Source organism: Nanorana parkeri, unplaced genomic scaffold (assembly GCF_000935625.1).
Source record: "Nanorana parkeri isolate BGI_ZX_2015 unplaced genomic scaffold, ASM93562v1 scaffold453, whole genome shotgun sequence".
Classification (NCBI taxonomy): domain Eukaryota; kingdom Metazoa; phylum Chordata; class Amphibia; order Anura; family Dicroglossidae; genus Nanorana; species Nanorana parkeri.
The window spans coordinates 983,326-989,483 of record NW_017306721.1 but is presented as its reverse complement, the minus strand read 5'-3'; positions in this window follow the sequence as shown (position 1 = coordinate 989,483).

The following is a 6,158-nucleotide window of genomic DNA, read 5'->3' as shown; positions in this document are numbered from 1 at the left end:
ACTTTTTTTTAGAAAGGGCCTTCATCTGCTTTTCTGTGGGGTCACCACCAAATGGTAATTGCCTTGTTAAGGTGAGAAATTACCAGATCTACAATAGGAACAGACCATTTTTGGTGTTGAGTGTCAGGTGGCAAAAGGTGAACGCTGTAGGCAGGCATCAGGAATGGATAGAAGTTAAATGTGGCTCTATGCAGCAGGAGCAGCAGCAGGGAGAGTCTTCCTTGAAGCTGTATGGTGGGGGAGTTCATAGTGCGCTCATGATACTACACCCAGTAAAATTATGTTGGTGCTCTATCCGACACTGTTAACCCCTTCCAAAGCTGGCTGGACACATGGAATAATGATGCCCTATGGTCAATTAGAAGCTGGAAAAGGTAAGTGAATGTTACATTGCCTATAAATATGGTAAAACTCTGATGTGCTGTTATCGCTATATTAAAAGGAAGCCTTTACTAAGAGAAATATGGAGCCTGCCATAGCTGAACTCCCCTTCTGAAAATGCCAGTTAACTGGCTTTCATGCTGAATCATTGGCTTCAGTATTTTTCAGATGAGCTGTTCTATTCTTCAAATGACTTACAAGAAATATGTATAGCAAACAGGTTTCTGAGTTCACTATCGTTTTACTGGCTGTACACTTGTTCCAGGTCATTTACTCAGATGTAGTGAAGCCAATGACAGACAGTTAACTAGAATTAGAATTATTCATAAAAACTTATTTTGGCAAATTGAACTAAAGCGAGTTTGATTATGTCATGTAAAATCAATAGAAGATTTCCCTGTTGCTTGCATCCTCCCCACTTGGAACATCCCCTGCCACCTGTGTTTTTCTATATGCATACCTTTTTTCTTAACATCTATGGTCTGGTCACATGATGTCACAGGTAATCCTTTTCATCTTCCCTCGGTGGTGGGCAGATCCTGAATGCTGCAGAGATTACGGTCTCTTCAGCATTCTCCTCTGAGCCTAGGGCTTTGTTGATGCCCCCCCTGATGACGTGTCCATGTTGCTCTGAGCTCACAGAAAGTTGGTTTAATGACCCTGTGCAATGGAGATAGTGAGGGTGACTAATTTAACTTAAGCTGGATTTTATTCATTTATATTATTTTAAGCTGGAGTTTGGTGTTAATTTAGCCAATCACACAACAGTGTAAAATTAGAGACATTGTTTTAAATGCAAAATTGCACAAGGCTTCGTCTCTTCACTCCCTATGAAAAATGGGAGCAGCGGAGGAGTAAAAGAAAGGTATAGGCACCATGTTTATTTGTACTGGTGACCGTTATCATCAAGGCTGAACATGAAGAAAAAGAAAACTACCAAGCGCAAGAGTAGGGTGGCCACCTGCCAGTAAGAGTGGGCATTGTTGCTAATATTATTAATAGTAAAGAGACCATAGGGCTATTTTTCCCCAAAAAAGGTTACCACCCTATCTGAGAGCCTGTGGTATTGGATAAATCAAATGGATATTTCAAGTAGGCATTTAAAATAAATAAATAATATATATATATATATATATATATATATACACACATATATACATACATACATACATACATACATATACACACAGTGGGTATAGAAAAGAGTCACGCCCCTTTAAAATAATCAAATTTTGTTGCTTTTCAGCCTGAAATGAAGACAGACACAGTTTTTGTTTTATCCAGCTGTATTTACTCAGTGCAACTTATAACATCCAAGTGAACGATATAACACCAATGGGGGTGATTTACTAACCTAAACACACGCACGCACCAGGTGCGTGTGATTTTCACACAGCAAAACGTATTTATCAACCAAAAAGTCTCTAAAAGCATATTTCCACTAATGCCATATATGGAAAAATCATGCACATGATGCATATATAATGCTGCTTCACAGTTTAGACAAAAATGGTTAGCTCATGCATTTACATTCCTGCATTCATCAACGCAAGCAACACAATGTAGAGCTAATTTACACAACATCACCTTGCAATTCATGCTTGGCTTTGCACAACACACCTGCTGGGTGTGTACACACTACAAAGGTGTTTAGATTCCACCCATAGATCATGCTGGGAGGGAACACACTACAGAGGTGTATACATGTTCGTGGTGTGTTTATAAGGTTAGTAGATCAACCCCAATATGTCAGAAAAAAACTAAAATAACAGAAGCACTGAGTTGGAAAAAGGATCACCCCATTGTGTCAGTAGTTTATTGAACCACCTTTCGTTTTAATTACAGCCTTTAGACTGTTGGGATCAAGAATTTGATGGTATTTTGCCCCATCCATTTTTCCTTCTATCCTGACAAGTGCTCCAGTCCCCATAACAGGATATTACCACCTCCATGCTTTACTGTAGGAATTGTGTTATTTGGATGGTGAACTCATCTTATTTTAGTCTCATCTGACCGTAACACCTTTTTTCCATGTGGCCTCAGAATATTCAAGGTGCGTTTTGGCAAAGCTCAGTCGTGACTACATGTGACCTTTCTTGAGGAGTGGCTTTTTTCTTGCGACCCTCCCATACAAGCCACATTTGTGGAGAATTTGTGATATTGTTATCACATGCACACAATGACCACTCTTTGTCATACATTCCTGCAACTGCTTTAGAGTTGCTGTTGGTCTCTTGGTAGCCTCTCTGTCCAGTTTCCTCCTGGCTCTTTCATTCAGTTTGGAGCGACGTCCGGATCCAGGGAGGGCCTGTGTTGTACCAAATACCTTCCACTTAAAGGAGAACTATGGGGTTAAGGCATTTCCCCATAGTTCTCCTTAGGGTAACGGGAGGACACAAACTAGCGTCCTCCCGTCACCCTAGGCTCAATATACCGCGAGCTGTAGCTCGCGGTATACTGAGACACCGCAGCTGAAGCGGATCCCGACAATTATGCCAGTATCCGCCCAGCTGCGTGACTGACAGCTGGCTCTGCCTATCTAGAGGCAGAGCCAGCTGTACCCGGCCCCTCCCTCGTCCGCAGAGAGCCGTGACAGGATCGAGAGGTGAGCAAACGCCGGTATGTGTTCGCTCACCTCCCGATCTACTGAGCCGACCTGTGATAGTCTCATTGTCACAGGTCGGCTTGAACTATGAGGTGAGTGAAAAGCACTCACCTCATAGTTCTCCTTTAATAATATACTTAACTGTGCTCTAAGGCATTAATAAAGCCTTTGACATTTTTTGTATCCATCTCCTGACTTGTACCTGTCCACAACTTTATCTTGGAGATCTTTTGACAGTGCCTTGCCACCCATAGTTTATTGTTTGCTTCAGTTGCACTACCAGTGACTGAAATGCTCCAGGAAAGCACTTAATGTTGAGCTAATCAAACTTACCACAGCTGATCACAGTTGAAAATCAGTTGGCTTTGTGTACCATTGAGAAGGTGATTAGTTACTGCAATGCTGAACGGGCAGCCCCGTTCGGCTGTTTTCTCTCGATAATGTTAAAAACCAGCCGAAAATCGTACGGATTCTCGGCTGGTTTTCCAACATGCTCGAAATACAAAAGACGTGCGACCGTATATTAGAAGCGGTCGCACGCCTTCCATACACTGCACGATTCTCGTACGATCGCGGGACTTCCCGCGATTCTCGTATGAGATTCATTCAGTGTATGGGCACCTTTACAAGTCATTTTTAGTAGGGGGTGATCCCTTTTCCAACTCAGTGATTCTGTTTTTTATTTTTTTATTCTGACATGTTGGTGTTATACCTTTCACTTGGATATTATATGTTGGCCTGAGTAAATACCAGCTGGATAAAACAAATTTGTGCTGTCCTTAGCATTCAGGTAATGCTTGTTTACTTAGAGTTGCTATGATATTTTTGTTGTGTTCTCATCTGTATTAGATACAATAAAAAGATTTGTTCATGCAAGCAGTTCTAATTACGCATCATAAGTGTAGATAATTATTCTGGAATCCTATGATTGTACAGTATAAGGCTATGACAATTATTATTAACATCCTTATGTAACCTATAATACACAAACTTTGGCTCTGGCCGCACTAGTACAGTGAGGGATTATTCCAAGACGTGATAGCTAAAAGTATGTTGAAAGAAAAACTCAAATACTTAGATTTGCAATTACATAGTAGGATGACATTGTACTGTTCGATTGCCTAATTCTAAAATTCGAAAAAACTAAATATTGGATATATGTGGGTGCAACCTTTTTTCTACGAAGAGATTAAACATATGTTTGGTTTCCACTAGAGCAGGGGTAGTGAATTCAAATTCAAGGAGGTCCGGTGACCAACATTTTCTTCGAGCCAAGGTCTGAAACGTGGTCAACTCAGTCCGTGTCTGCACCACGGTCTGCCATTTAGGCTGCATTCACACCAGTAGCTGCACTGCAATGTACAGCTGCTGGTGTGTTTTCCCATACACAATTCTGATGCATTAATTCTGGCACATTGCACTTTTTTGTTGTTAGAACTTTATTGAAATGTCACAAGTGTTCTATAGGCAAAGTGCAGTGTGAAGCAGTTGTACTACATCGTGGCTGGCTTCACTGGAAAAAAGTACCGCATCCATCAGAAAGCCCCCTTACATCAGTTGTCCCCATCAGAGAGCCCCCTAAGATTAGGTGTCCCCTTGAGAGTGCTCCCTTACATTAGGTCTCCCGATCAGAGTGCCCCCATAAATTAGGTGTCCCCATCAGAGTGCCTCCTTACATTAGGTGTCTCCATCAGAGTGCCCCCTTACATTAGGTCTCCCGATCAGAGTGCCCCCATAAATTAGGTGTCCCCATCAGAGTGCCTCCTTACATTAGGTGTCTCCATCAGAGTGCCCCCTTACATTAGTTGTCACTATCAGAGTGCCCCCTTACATTAGTTGTCACTATCAGAGTGCCCTCTTATATTACTTGTCTCCATCAGAGTGCCCCCTTACATTAGTTGTCACTATCAGAGTGCCCCCTTACATTAGTTGTCACTATCAGAGTGCCCTCTTATATTACTGACCCTATCAGGGAACAGTCGGTACGTCCCAAACCCCCTATCCAATGTGATGTTTTGGTACATAGCTCTCAGCCCTGCCACAGTCAAACTGAGACTCTCAGTTTGACAGTGACAGGTCTGAGCGCTCATACGTTTCCTAGATCGTCTGTACGGTCCGTCCACTCGGTCTTCTGGAGCTCTGCCCACCAGCCAATGAGAAGAGACCTCACCCCTCCCATCCACCACACGAGGATCTCTGGCTGGGAGTTTGGAGTTTATCTTCAGCATGGAGATGGAGACTATGTCGGCACCGGCTGGTCCTGCACGCTCCTGTCAGCTCCTGCCCCCGCGACCCGTGAGACCCTACAGAGCCCTGATTTAACCAGGGCTTTGTGGGGTCTCACCAGGGCTCTGAGGGGTCTAACCAGGCTGGTGAGACCCCTCATAGCACTGGTGAGACCCTACAGAGCCCTGGTGCTGGTGAGACCCTACAGAGCCCTGGCCTCTGTAGGGTCTCGCCAGCCCTTGTTAAACCCCACAGAGCCCTGTTGGGACCCTACAGAGCCCTGGTGAGACCCTAGAGAGCCCTGGTTTGACCAGGGCTATGTGGGGTTTTACCAGGCTCTGTGGTGTCTAACCAGTCCCCACAGAGCCCTGGTGAGACCAGGGCTCTGTATGGTCTTACCAGGGCTCTGTGGGGTTTCACCAGGAGCCCTGGTTTTCACCTACAGAGCCCTGGTTTATTCAGGGCTCTGTGAGGTCTCACCAGGACTCTTTGGGGGTCTCACCAGCCTGGTTAAACCCCACAGAGACATGGTGAGACCCCACAGGCCTGAGTGGGGCCTCATGTTTAGGTTTCGCCTAAGGCCTCGCAAACTCTAGAGCCGCCTCTGATCACAGGAGTACCAAGCAGCTGGTGCCCAAGGTTGAAGAAGGGCCTGACGCTGGGGTAGGGGAAGCTATGTGGTGAGACCACACATAGCCCTGGTAGGGGAAATGGCACTTTCAGCATTATGCCAAAAGTGGCATTTATGGCCGATATGTTTCGGCGGCCGATATATCGGTTCATCCCCAGTCCCGGATTTCCCACAAGGCCACCGAGGCTGGGCCTCGGGGCGGCAGAGCGCAGAGGGCGGCAGCGGTGACCTTGTGGGAAGTTGCGGGCTCCGGTGTAAGGTGTCCGCCGGCCGCAAACTACGGAGCCGGTGGGCGGAGCCTCGGGCCGCCCCGTC